At 39.1% G+C, this 15,492-nt stretch overlaps 1 protein-coding gene across 2 annotated transcripts in view; it reads right to left on the bottom strand.

Moving 5' to 3' along the window:
• Pdss2 (decaprenyl diphosphate synthase subunit 2) overlaps positions 1-15,492 on the bottom strand; it is a 207,040-nt gene that overhangs the window by 190,370 nt on the left and 1,178 nt on the right. The gene's annotated exons all lie outside the window — the stretch shown is intronic.

Below are 15,492 nucleotides of genomic sequence, written 5' to 3'. Positions count from 1 at the left end.
CTACTTTTTCCCATGCAAGGCTGGCACTGTATATATCTGTATATATATCTGTATATCTATACAGATGTTTATACATATATGTGTATACACACAAACACAATCACATGCACACACACGCACGCACATGCACACACACAAACATACACAAATGAGGAAACTAAGGCACAGAGAGTTTAAGTAAACTGCCTGAGATCATCACATAGCTTGGCTGTGTAGAGCCAGGATGTAAACCTAAGGTTCACATTAATCAATCCAGCAAGGCTTTGATTCCAGAGCTCTTGCTCACTATACTTTCTCTCATGAATTACTGGATGGCAGCAACTGTTTCTTATTCTTGTTTGTACACCCCATGCCCAGAGCACCTCAAATATTTGTGGAATGAATTAAAATTTATAATTTTCTCCTAGTCATCCAAGAAAAAGGTTTTTTTTATAAATAATGTAGGGTTTCAGTCCATAATTACAGAACTGAATCTAGAAAGGGTCTTTCATACACATGAAAGAGACTAAATTTAAATTTCTAATAATAAAGTCAAGGATATCTGAAGAATTTTACCATGTAAAAAGAACAACTAAGGTTTTTCAGGTAGCCAAGTAACTGGTGAACTCAGAAACAAGAAGTCTCTACTAAGGATTTAATCTTTTCTAAGAGAAAAGACAAAATGTCACAATTTGTCTACTATTACTATACACTAAAGAAATGACATCTATCTAAATCTTAGAGGGCAAAGAGTTTTAAAGGCAAAAGCAAAAAGCCAGATCTGTGAAAAGTCATCAATGAAAATAAATAAAGCCACATTACTCAAGGTAATCAGCAATGTTTAAACAACGAACATTTGATCACTACATGTATGGAAAAATGTTAGTTGTTGCAGTGATGGTGGTTCATATCTATTATCCTAGCTACTCAGAAGGCTGAAATCTGAGGATCTAGGTTCAAAGCCAGCATGGGCAGGACACTCATCTCTAATTACTAGAAAAAACTGGAAGTGGAGATATGGCTCAAAGTGGTTGAGTGCTAGCCTTGAGCAAAAGAGCTCAGGCACAGCACCCAGGCCCTAAGTTAAAGCCATAACAAATAATAACAACAACAAAAGGTATTAGTTGTCATCTTTTAAACAATTAAGTACCTTCCCTATGATATTAAATGCATTTACATTCTTGAAAGTAGGTAGTATATGAAGTTATAAAAGCTAAAAATTCTTAAATTTTAATGATTTATACAGAAAATTAAATGATTAAATTTAAAAAGCATTACCCAAAAGTGGGTAACTATATTGCCTTAGGGAGGCAATAAACGAAAACAGACAGCACAAGCTCTATTGGTCGAGGGGCAGGGTTGATATACTGTGGCTGCCTTCGGCTTCTGCACAGTATACTATGTATACCAAAATGCTTGCACCACCCTACACACCACTGTCCTGCTCAGACAGGTCCACATTCCCTCCTCCAAAGCCCTGAACCAAATGTCTTTCAGAATGCAAACCTTTTCGAACTTTAGTAAGTTGCTTTTAACCCAACACTCCAACAGGAACTGGGGCAGTACCTTGTACTCAAACTCATTAACATTTCTGCAGCAAAATGCATGAATATTCAATTCACATTCAGTAGGATAAATAAAGACTATAAATAGTCTCACAACCATTCAGGTCAGATTTGTAAGTGTGAAGAAATACATTCTGTTTTTTTCTGAGCTTCAGAATTTTTAAATTTGGAAAAAAAATAGTCTATATTGTATTACTATACTGCGTTCAATCTGTTTAAAACGTCTTCATTTAATAATTAAAAGAGGCTTTCTTGCCTGCACATTCAGGTACAACACTAATTTCTAAATTAAGTCTAGTATTAGCAATAGAACTGGAAACTACCCAGTTAAATTCCTTATGTCACTGTGAGGAAACCAATGCCCAGAGAGATGGGATGACTTTCCTGGGGCCACACAGTATTTATCTTCAGAGATAAAACTGGAGCATACAGGTCTCTGGTCTCTCAAGCTATTTCTCTCTTTCCTTCTCCTCTTCCTGTCTCTCCTCTCTGCTCTACCTACTCAATTTGAAGTGCTACATTTTAAATTTCAAAATAATGAAATAGTTACATATAGAAAGCTGCAAAAAACACGTGCACCTCCATGTTTATTGCAGCACTGTTCACAACAGCTAGGATATGGAAACAACCCAGATGCCCCACCACAGATGAATGGATCCAAAAATTGTGGTATCTATACACAATGGAATATTATGCAGCCATTAGAAATGACAAAATAATGGCATTTGCAGGGAAATGGATGGAGCTAGAAGGAATCATGTTGAGCGAGATAAGCTAAGAGCAAAGAGACAAACGGTACATGGTAAGTGGATAAGTGGATGCTAAGTGGGTGCTAAGTGGATGCTAAATCCAAAATGTTAGGTGATACGACAAAACTAACAGGACTGAAGAAACAAAGAACTCCCACTCATCTGGTAGAACCACTACTAAATATCCCCATGCTGCTGATCACATGTATGGTGTATAACATGTGTACACCTATATATGTTATAGACTGTGATAGACAATTTGCTCCAGGAAAGTTAGAATGAACTTGTGACTTTCAATGAGCATCATTATTCCACAATACTGTGAAATTCGGGAAATTATGTAATCACTTAATCACAATCAAAAAAAAAAAAAAAAAAAAGAACCTCGGGGAAGGTAGGGAGGGAAAGGATGGTAGGGGGAAAACAATGGAGGGGGTAACAATGCTCAATAGGAAGTGTACTCATTACCTTACTCATGTAACTGTAACCCTCTGTATAGTATCTTTACAATAAAAAAAAAAGACAAAAAAAAAAGAAAGCTGCAAAAATTACATACAATGTTAGCTATCCTCCACACAGCTCCACCCAATTGTGGTTAAAATTTTAGCTAAGAATACAATACCAAAGGGGGGAAAATGACTTGATACATTAATGTTAACTAAACTACAGCCCTTACTTATTTTTTTAGCACTTTGTTTCATTTCACATTCACTTACATCTGTAACTGTATGTAGTTCTATGCAATTTTATTTCTTGTCCACATATAATTAGCATCATAAAGATTCCAAACTGCTCCATCACAATACAGATCTTTGAATTGCTTTCTCCTCCTGAAACCCACCTTGTCCCTGACTCCAGAAATCACTAATTGGTTCTCTATCTGTACAGTTTTGGCATTTTGAAAACAAAATATATATTGAATGGATGGAATCATACACTAGATAAAGTGTATCATACATTTGCAAGACGGTGCTTTGTCTAGGAAATGTTTACCTTTCTTTAGGTTCTGAAGATGTTCATTTGTGTTTTCTTCTAAAAGTTCTGGTCTTCTATTTCTATACTTTATATTTATGCTAAAACCATTTCAAACCAATTTCACAATGATAAATTTACACTTCATTTTTTTTAAGTTACGCTTGAAACTTTTTTTGGGGTGGGACTTTGATGTCTTAATGTTCTAGCCCCATTTGTTGAAAAGACTATCCTCATACTGAATAAACATTAAGGTATATTTATCTTGATATATGTCTGAATTTTCTGTTCTGACATTGATAGGTATATCTGTGTCTCTGCTCCTGTCACACCATTTTGATTAATGTTACGATATACTAAGAATTCATAGACGAAATGGTTCTTCCTTTTTTATCTTTTCCCCCATCTCTAACATTTTGGCTATTCTAGCTATATTCATGCTACTCATTTTATTGCTTTTAATATCATTCATACACCTAGTAGAAATATAACTACCTGGGAGAGAAGAGAAAAGAATTATGAAGGAAGAAGTAATACATCACATTACTCTAAAATATTATTCCTGAGCTGGATGCCCATGTCTCACGCCTGTAATTTTAGCTACTCAGGTGGTTGAGATCTGAGGACCACAATTTGAAGCCAGCCTGAGCTGAAAAGTCTCAGTGAGACTCTTACCTTCAAATTTACCAGAAACCTGGAAGTGGTGCTGTGGCTCAAAGTGGTAGAGTGCTAGCCTTGAGCAAAGAGCTCAAGGACAGCACCCACGCTCTAAGTTCAAGTCCCACAACTGATCAAAGAAAAAAACATTTACCCTTCAGTGAAGTCCCAAGTTTTCTATGAAAGGTTCTTTATTATTTTAGACCAAGTCATTAGCAAGTAATTTTCTTCTTTCTGTTAGAGACTTGTAACTATATTTGTGTTTAACAGAATATCAATTACAAAAAACAGGGTCCATGTTTCAGATTTTTTATATTCATAAATTTCAATAAACTTGCAATTGAGGATCTAATTGTTTTACAACAGAGATATCCTAGAAAATCTCAAACAAGGTTAAAATTACCAATTGCTATGTTGCTCCCAGTACTTAACCAAATCTCAAGAGTTTTTTATTTGCTGTGGATTCTAACTTGAATGGTTTTAAGAGTGTACTACTTCTAGACTCTTTTTCCCTTTCCTCAATAGAGTAGCTTTGGTAAAGAAAAGAAAGTAGTGAATAATAAATGGCAGTAATTTCCTTTTTCCCCTCCTAGTATTTGCCAAAACAATATAATTCACCTAATATGGTTAACTATAAACATACAATATAGTTCAAGGGTTAGGATACTGATTGGAGAAAAAAATAATAAAGACCATGTCCAATTTCATAAGACCTTGACTATTCCAGCTACTGGGAGTCTCTTTGATCCTTGACTACCACATGCTGAGAATATCTTCATTATCAATGATTTGCTAACAGGACTTCAACATATTAGTGTACAGTATGTGAAGTAATGCTACTTAATCCATACTTTTAGCTCTAATTTACAATAACCATAGCCTGCCTTAAAAGAATACAGTATGTTTATATGTGTCACATAGGGCCTAGGGATGTAGACTAGTTGTAGAATGCTTGCCTATCATGCACAAGGCCCAGGGTTCAATTCCCTGCAGTGAACAAAAAAAAAAAAAAGGGTATGTAAAGTTTCTTTGCTCACTGACTGCCTATGAGTTCAGATCACTTAATTTGCAGCACACTATCATAGTAAATCAATAAGATACATGCATATTAGCGCTCACTTATAAAATACAATTTATATAGGATACCATTACAACTTGGCTAAAATTTGCTATTTGATTTGTTCTGCTCCAACTCTTTCAGTAGTACTATGGGACTACTAGGCAGGTAGTCTTCAGTCAGGAAAGTTTCAGAGCCATTAGTATCACATTTCTTTTTTTCCCATTTAAACACACCTCACTCAGATAATAGTACTACTTTTCACCTGGTGTATCTGACAACTTCAAAAGGGATCCTTTCAAAGCCTTTGTTAGATGCTCTAGTAACTAAGTAGATGAATTGCAATTTTTTTACTGTGACATTAATAATTTTTTTAGCTCTACTCGCTTCCCTTCAGTATTTTATTAAAGACATTACAATACTCAATATACTACAATAATACAACCCCCATTATTGACACCATTATTCCTACCACACAAAAAAGAAACCTCCTTCTTGATTAGCAAACATTCAGAAACTTCTGCCTAGCACCAGTGGCACATGCCTGTAATCCTAACTACTCAAGAGACTGAGATCTGGATGATCTCAGCTCAAGGCCAGGCAGTAAAGTCTGTTAGACAGGATCTTAAAAATTATCAGCAAAAAGTAGGTCTGGAGACAAGGTAAAGTTAACAGCCAAGCAAGTAAGCACAGCAAGCACAAGGCCCTGAGTTCAAACCCTAGTACCACCATAACAAAATAGAAAAAACCTTTCTGATGCTAATGTCACAAGAACATATATATGGAGTAGCCTGAACTAAAGCTTGGAAAAGATCCATGTCACAAGAACAACGAGTAATTTGAGAGTGTAAACTGGTATTACTACTTTAGAAAACAATTTGCATTATCTTCTAAAGATGAATATGTGTTTACCCAACAATTATACTTCCATATTTATATTTAAGATATATACAACCACAAACACATAAACTGATTCATAGCAGCACTTTTTATAGCATCAAAAAATGCAAACAACCAAATACCAATTAAAAGAGAATGAGGTATATTCATACAATAAAATTTCACACACCAGTGCAAAACTAATGACACACCATTAAATACACCTATGGATTAATCTCAGAAACAATGATGAGGGAAAAAAGTAACTAAATCACACAAAGCCATATGCAATAAACTACATGTTTTTAAATTTAAACAAAAGGAGCAAAATAGCATGCTATTATTTAGAGAAACACAGGAAATCTTAAAAAGGAAAATTAAGCTAGGCGCTGGAGGCTCACGCTGTAATTCTAGCTACTCAGGAGGCTGAGATCTGAGGATCAAGGTTCAAAGCCAGCCCGGACAGGAAAGACCGTGAGACTCCTATCTCCAATAAACCACTAGAAAACCAGAAGTGGCGCTGTAGCTCAAGCAGCAGAGTGCTCGCCTTGAGCTGAAGAGCTGAGGGACAGCATCCAGGCCCAGAGTTCAAGCCCCACAACCGACCAAAAAAAAAAAAAAAAGGAAAATTTTAAAACTCAGCATAATGGAGATCAGGGAGATAAACTGGGGATTACCAGGGATTAGGAAGCATCAATAAGATTGGCAAAATTACAGTTGTTAGAATGGGTATTAGAACAGATTCATTTATTTCATTATTAAGCTTGAAAACATATACATACATACATGATTAGCCTACATAAATTATGTCTCTATGTGTTTTCTGAGTACATATCACATAACAATTTCTGAAGAACATTCCATCTACCATACAAGTTTAGATCAATCATAAAATCCCACTGACATGGTAGTAATGCCTACAGTCCCAGCTACAGGGGAGGTAGAGATCATAAGCATAACAGAGGCCTGCCTGGGCAAAAAGTTAACAAGACCTCTTCTCAATCATTAAACTGGGAAGAGTAGCATACTCTTGTCATCCAGCTATGAAGCAATCTGTACATAGGAGAATCTTGGTCTGAGGCCTACCCCATGTAGCATGAGATTCTATCTGAAAAATAAAGCAAGAAAGGGCTTGGATCTTGGCTCAAGTGATGGAACCTAGCATGTGACCTTAAGTTGAAATTCCAGTATAAAAATTTTTTTTAAAAAGGAGGAAAGGAGAAAAAGGAGGGAGAAACAAAAGAAGAAATAAAATCACCTTGTTATTGCTATTTAGTGACTTCTATAATAAGAAATGACAGCTATTTTCTCACACACAGAAAAAAGAAACAAGGTAAGAGAAGTGGGTGTGGTTAAAAGTACAAGAGGAAGAGGGGGGACCAAGATGGCGATGGGGCAGTAGGGAAACGCCACAGCTCTCTCCAACCCAAAAGAGAGTTCGAGTTCCAACGCTTAATCTCCCCAAGAGACCAACAACAACAAAAAGACGAACACTCAGAGAAAAACCAGAGGTGGAAAATAACAAAAAAAGAAAGAGAGGAAAAGAAGAATTTCAGAACAAAGAAAAGCGAAGACCCCTCCCCCAACCTTTACTGGCCATGCAGCAGTGCGCCAAGCCGCCAGCCAGCCGGCCCGGCGGGGGCTGCCGGAGCCCCAGAGACACAGGGGGCCGCTTGCAGATCACCAGGTACCGGATCGCCAGGAACAAAGCAGATCACCAGGTACCGGATCGCCAGGAACAAAGAAACCTACCAGCTGGGAGTCTCCACGAGGATCACACCCCCACCCCTCACTCTCCACCGGAGCAGAGAGGCTCCATCCCGCCAAAGCCGCCCGGCACCAGCAGCGCGACAAAGGGACCTGTTGGCAGACCACCCGACCGATCGCGATCTCAACGACCCGGCGGGGGCCGCCCGGGTCCCAGAGGCACAGGGGGCTGCCTGCAGATCACCCGCGCAGAAGTCGCCTGAGGCACCGGCGTCAGACCCACCAGATTTCTACAACCCACGAAGAAACCGCCTGAGCGTGGACACTTTTGACCCGACAGCTTCAACAGAGGCAGAGACAGAAAAGAATCACACAGAGCCACCACCGCCCAACTCAGCCCGCAACCACCCCAACTGAATTCGGATTGCAACAACAACTGATGACCTACACCACACAGAAACAACCAGCTCCAGGGTGAGTACCCCACAGGGGACAGTGTATCCCTCAAGGGAGACCAGAGCTGGAGGGAATCCCCAGACCCTGACCTAGACTGCCTACCCCAACACCCGGACCACAGGACCCACTAAAACTGGGAACTGTTCAAGAGCTCCACCAGCCCGTGGAGCACACTCTGCTGGCCAGGCTAGAGCAAGAGTGCCCCTGGAAGGGAGCTTAAATGCCCAAGCCAGGAACAGCGCCCCTGGGTCAAGACTACCAACAGTACAAGAAATTTGAACTGTGTCCCCCAGGCTGCATAACCTAGGTGGTATACACTTCAGCACAGGCCTAACGAGCGCGCTCCAGGCTGGGGCCGGAACCAGGCCCGGGGATCCGGCGCCTGAACAACACAACCAACTCCTCCCAACTGAAGTAAAAAGCTGAGCATACGCCTCAACAGAGGGGAGAAAATCAGGAAACAACACTCCCCGGGAAGCATGCCTGTGACAACAAAAGACCTGGAGGCTCAGGACAAGAGAAGCCCAAACCCCACCAAAACTCCACCCATATACCCTAGGCTGGGAATTGGGCAACACAGGCTGCCAGCACCTGATAGTAAGCAGGAGCTCAGGCTGTTAAGGTGGCTCAGCAATAGAGTGATAGTCTTGGATGTATGAGGCCCTGGATCTGATTCCTCAGCATCACAAAAGCAAAAAGGGTCAGAAGTGGTGCTGTGGCTCAAATGGTAGGGTGCCAGCCTTGAGCTGAAGAGCTGAGGGACAGCACCCAAACCTAGAGTTCAAGCCCACAACCAGCCCAAAACAAACAAACAAAAACACATCAGGAGCCCATAGCAGACTCCAGTATTTGGGAGAGTGCATCCAGAGCATCTGATCTTCCCAAGAGCACCGGCAGGAGCAAACACAAGCAGTCTAGGCTGCTCAACCCTTCCAAAGGCGGGAATTGCCAGCAATCTACAGCAGAGAGCTGAAAATCCTAAGTAAGTCAGAATAGTAGCTGGAAATAGGCTCCCAACAGAACCCAGATCAGGCACAGACTCTCTCTACCAATACAGAATCAGCAACCAAGCAAAGACAGACACACCAAAACAAAATTGAAGAGCAGTCTCCTGAACCCCCATGCGAAAATCACAGAGAAAAATCACAAGGTTTACCACCACCCAGGACAGCAAGCTCACCCCAAAAGCCAGCAGCCACGCAGGGGAGAGCCCCAGTGGGAGCAAAGCAGGAATGGAAGACAAAAGCTACATTCAAGGGTTGCTGGAGGCAATGACTCAAGAAATAAAGCGAGAAATTGATCAGAAATTGAAAGAGCACAAGGATGAACTATCAAAAGAGATACAGGATATCAAACAAGAGTTGGATGCAAAAATAGAAGCTGCACAAACCTCAGTAAGAAGTGAGATAAACGCCAAATTAGAAGTAATGCATACCTCATTGAGAGGCGAGATCAGTACTCTGAGAACCAACATTGAATCCATAAAGGGATCCATTTCCTCCATGCAAACCACAATAGAAGCCACGGTCAACAGAGTGAATGAAATGGAAGGTAGAGTGTCAGATACAGAAGACAGAATACACCAACTGGACCAAAAAGTGACAGATATGGAAAAATCACTCAAATTAAACCAAAGGGAAATTCAAGAGCAAGCAGATAATGCCAAGAAATTTAACCTTCGCATAATCGGAGTGGACGAAGGTGAGGAATTCCAGAGCAAGGGAATGCAACACCTATTTAACAAGATAATCAATGAAAATTTTCCCCACCTCAAAAACGACCATCTTAACTACATCACAGAAGCTTATCAAACACCCAACAAGCAAGATCCCAGGAGAAACACTTCTAGACACATTATAGTAAAAATGATAGATCTGAATAATAAGGAAACAATCCTGCATGCAGCAAAAATGAAGAAGGAGCTATACTACAACGGGAAAAAAATTAGAATCACTGCAGATCTCTCCACACAAACAATGAATGCAAGAAAAGCCTGGGAAAGCACCATACGAGCCCTGAGAGCCAATAACTGCCAACCCAGACTAATATACCCGGCAAAGCTAGCATTCACATTCGATGGAGAACTGAAAACTTTTAATAGCAAAGAAAAACTAAATGAATACATAAACATTAAGCCAGCATTATGAAGAATTCTAAGAGGGGGGACACAACCTGAAGAAAGCAACCAGGAACGCCCCAAACAGGCGTTACTCAAAGTCTAACTGAGCAAGCACAGGAGGAAAGGAAAGAAGAAAAACTTAGGAAAACGGAATGGCAGGGACAACAATGCATCTCTCTATACTTTCTCTTAATATAAATGGGCTGAATTCGCCAATTAAAAGAAAACAAACTGAGGACTGGATCAGAAAACAAGACCCATCCATCTGTTGCCTTCAGGAGACCACCTCTCAGCCAAACAAACTCAGAGTGAAGGGGTGGAAAAGGATCTACCAATCAAATGCCCCCAGTAAGAAAGCAGGTGTAGGTATCCTGATATCTGACAAAATAAACTTTTCATTAAAATCAGTACAGAAAGACAAGGACGGACACTACATATTAATAAAGGGAACAATCCAAGAGGAGGATATAACCATCATCAACTTATATGCCCCAAATATTGGTGCACCCAGATATGTCAAACAAATGCTCTCAAACTAACAGAATAAAATAGATCCCAATACGATAATACTAGGAGACTTTAACACACCACTCTCACCAAAGGACAGGTCTACCAACCAGAGGATTGGCAAAGAAGCTACCGAATTAAGAGAGGCCATACTTCAAGCGGAATTAACTGACATCTACCGAGTATTTCACCCTAAAACAACACAGTACACATTCTTCTCAGCAGCTCACGGAACTTTCTCCAAAATAGACCATATCATAGTTCATGCAAGGAACTTAAGCAAATACAAAGGGATCGACATAATCCCCTGTATCCTATCTGACCACAGTGGAATCAAGCTAGCTCTCAATAACAAAGCATATCGCAGAAATTTCTCTAATACATGGAAATTGAACAGCACACTCTTAACAATGCCTGGGTAACAGAAGAGATCAGAGAAGAAATAAAGCATTTCCTACAACTCAATGAAAATGAAAACACCTCACAAAGAAACTTGTGGGACACAGCAAAAGCAGTCCTGAGGGGCAAATTTATTGCCCTCAGTGCCCACATCAAGAGAATGGAGACAGACCAAGTAAATAATCTCATGTTGCAATTAAAACAGCTAGAAAAACAAGAAAAAATGGGACCTAAAGCTACTAGACGAAGCCAGATAACCAAATTAAGAGCAGAGCTTAACCAATTAGAAAATCAGAAAACCATAACCAAAATAAACCAAACAAAAAGCTGGTTCTTTGAAAAAATAAACAAAATTGATGACCCGTTGGCTAGATTAATTAAAAAAAGAAGAGAGGAAACCCATATTAATAGGATTAGGGATGCCACGGGAAACATCGCAACACGTACCCAAGATATCCAAACAATTCTAACAGACTACTTTCAAAAGCTATACTCTCTAAAGGAAGAAAATCGGGCAGAAATGGATGCATTTTTAGAGAAATACAAGTTGCCCAAACTGAGCAAAGAAGAAGTTAACCAATTAAATAAGCCAATATCCTATAATGAGATACAGGAAGCTATCAAAAGTCTTCCAACAAAAAAAAAGCCCAGGACCAGATGGATTCACAGCAGAATTCTATAAGACCTTTAAACAAGAACTAATACCCATACTCCTCAAGCTCTTCAGAGAAACAGAGAAGGAGGGAGCTATCCCAAACTCATTCTATGAAGCCAATATCACACTCATCCCCAAACCAGGCAAAGACCCAACCAAAAAGGAGAATTACAGGCCAATTTCCTTGATGAACACAGATGCAAAGATCCTTAACAAGATTCTAGCTAACAGAATCCAGAAACACATAAAAAAAATAATACACTATGACCAGGTAGGCTTCATCCCAGAGACACAGGGATGGTTTAACATATGTAAGTCAATAAATGTAATCCAACATATCAACAGAACTAAGGTCAAGAATCACATGATTCAGTGCCCAGGCCCAGAGTTCAAGCCCCACGACCGACAAAAAAAAAAAAAAAAAAAAAGAATCACATGATTATCGCCACAGATGCAGAAAAGGCCTTTGATAAAATTCAACATTCATTCATGCTAAAAGCTCTGGAGAAAATAGGAATAGAAGGAACATTTCTAAAAACAATAAAAGCCATTTATGACAGACCAATAGCCAATATTATACTTAATGGGGAAAAGCTACAACAATTCTCCTAAAATCAGGAACAAGGCAAGGATGCCCACTGTCTCCACTCCTCTTCAATATAGTCCTAGAACCCTTAGCCAGGGCAATAAGGCAAGAAAAAGACATTAAAGGGATCCGCATAGGGAAAGAAGAAGTTAAACTATCCCTTTTTGCAGACGACATGATACTATACCTCCACGATCCCAAAAACTCCATCCCCAAACTCTTAGAAATCATAAATCACTTCAGCAAAATAGCAGGATACAAAATAAACCCACAAAAATCAGTTGCCTTCCTATATACTGATAATGTACAGGAAGAGAGGGAAATAAAGGGAGCAACCCCATTCACAATAACCTCCCAAAAAATAAAATATTTAGGAATTAATCTAACCAAAGATGTAAAAGAACTATTTAATGAGAACTATAAAAAGTTAAAGAAAGAAATTGCAGAAGACACTAGGAAATGGAAAGACCTCCCATGCTCCTGGATAGGCCGACTTAATATAGTAAGTATGGTAATACTTCCAAAACTAATACACAAATTCAATGCAATTCCTATTAAAATCCCAATGACGTACATCACTGAAATACAGAAACCAGTCCAAAAATTCATATGGAACAACAAAAGACCTAGAATAGCCAAAACAATTCTAGGGGATAAAAACAATATGGGAGGGCTATCCATGCCGAACTTCAAACTCTACTACAGAGCTATAATAACAAAGACAGCATGGTACTCGCACAAAAACAGACCCGAAGACCAATGGAACAGAATAGAAGATCCAGAAATAAATCCACAGGCCTACAGCCAGCTGATATTCGACAAAGGAGCCAAAGACATACAATGGAAGAAACACAGCCTCTTCAACCGCTGGTGCTGGGAAAACTGGGCAGCCACATGCAGAAAACTAAAAGTGGACCCCAGCCTATCACCATGCACCAACATCAACTCAAAATGGATTAAAGACCTTAACATTAAACCTGAATCTCTGAAACTACTGCAGGACAGAATAGGAGAGACACTTGAACTAATAAGCACAGGAAGGAGCTTCCTGAACAGAGTCCCAGGGTCACAACAAGTTGGAGAGAGTCTCGACAAATGGGACTACCTTAAAATAAAAAGCTTCTGCACAGCTAAAGCTATCGCAACCAAGCTAGAAAGACAACCAACTAATTGGGAAAAAATATTTACCAGCAATATATCAGACAAGGGGTTAACATCCTGTATATACAGGGAACTCAAGAAACTAATCCCTCCCAAACCAAACAAACCAATTACTAAATGGGCAAGGGAACTAAAGAGGGACTTCTCAAATGAAGAAATAAAAATGGCAAAGAAACACATGAGGAAATGTTCATCATCCCTGGTGGTGAAGGAAATGCAAATAAAGACAACCCTGAGATACCACCTTACCCCAGTCAGAATGTCCCACATCCACAAAACAGCCAACGACAAATGCTGGAGGGGATGTGGAGAAAGAGGAACCCTATTACACTGCTGGTAGGAATGTACACTTATACAACCACTTTGGAAAGCAGTCTGGAGGGTCCTAGAAAGCTAAAGATTGACCTCCCTTACGACCCAGTCATACCACTTCTAGGCATCTACCCTGAACAACAGGAACCAATATACAAGGACACGTGCACCTCCACGTTTATTGCAGCACTGTTCACAATAGCTAGGATATGGAAACAACCTAGATGCCCCACCACAGATGAATGGATCCAAAAATTGTGGTATCTATATACAATGGAATATTATGCAGCCATCAGAAATGACAAAATAATGGCATTTGCAGGGAAATGGATGGAGCTAGAAGGAATCATGTTGAGCAAGGTAAGCCAAGAAAGAAGAGACAAACGGTACATGGTCTCCCTGATAAGTGGATGCTAAATCCAAAATGTTAGGTGATACGACAAAACTAACAGGACTGAAGAAACAAAGAACTCCCACTCATCTGGTTGAACCACGACTAAATATCCCCATGCTGCTGATCACATATATGGTATATAACATGTGAGCACCGTTATATATTACAGACTGTGATAGACAATTTGCTCCAGGAAAGTTAGAATGAACTTGTGACTTTAAATGAGCATCATTATTCCACAATACTGTGAATTTCCGGAAATTATGTAATCACTTAATCAAAATCAAAAAAAAAAAAAAAAAGAACTTCGGGGAAGGGAGGGAGGGATGGGATGGTAGGGGGAAAACAATGGAGGGGGTAACAATGTACAAGAGGAAGTGTACTCATTACCTCACTCATGTAACTGTAACCCTCTGTATAGTATCTTTACAATAAAAAAAAAAATAACCAGCAAAAAAAAAAAAAAAAAGTACAAAAGGAGGAATCTTTGACACAAATGATACCTTAGGGCACATAATTTTTTTGAAGGGTGGAACTGTCCTAGGTATTTAAGTCAGGGCCAACTGGCCAAATGATCCTTTGTGAATATCAAAAATGTCTCTATACCTTGTCAAGTGTCCCTTGGAGGGCAAAAATTGAGAACCACTACTCTAGTTATAAAGCCAAGAAGAGATATGGAAATTCCTGATCGGAGAACGAGTAACAACACATAACTAAATACAACACTGATCCTAGTTTGGATCCTGTACTAGAAAGTGAAAAATACCAAAAGGACATTATTAGGACAATTAATAAAATAAATGATGAAAGTATTGTATCAATACTGAATGTACTTAAGTTGAAAACCAAACTATAGTTATGCAAAAGAATGTGTCAGAAATGCATAGGTATTTAGGTATAAAGGATCATGATAAATGTAATCTTCCCTTCAATTAATCACAGAAATATATAGTTATATACAATAGACATCATAAATCACATACCATATATATTTTATAATATATTCTATATATCATATACAATATATTATGTATTATTATATACCATATATTATAAAATATATATGTATATGATATATGACACATCAAATATTATGTATCATATAGTTATATACATACATGAATAGTGTGTGAGTATAACAGGTGAATCTGACTAATGGGTACATAGTGTATTTATTTGTACTGTATTTATTCTTGCAACTTTTCTGTATCTTTGGAATTAATTACAAATTAAATGACATGGGTTGTTAAAAAGGTTCTATCCCGGCTCCTGTGTCTAATACCTTGCTACAGGAGGCTGAGATTTGAGGACTGAGGTTTGAAGCAGTTGGGACAGGAA

The sequence above is a fragment of the Dipodomys merriami genome, unplaced genomic scaffold, assembly GCF_024711535.1.
Source record: "Dipodomys merriami isolate MVZ:Mamm:240054 unplaced genomic scaffold, mDipMer1.0.p SCAF_8, whole genome shotgun sequence".
NCBI classification, from domain to species: Eukaryota; Metazoa; Chordata; class Mammalia; order Rodentia; family Heteromyidae; genus Dipodomys; species Dipodomys merriami.
This window is presented reverse-complemented; position numbering and strand designations above follow the sequence as displayed.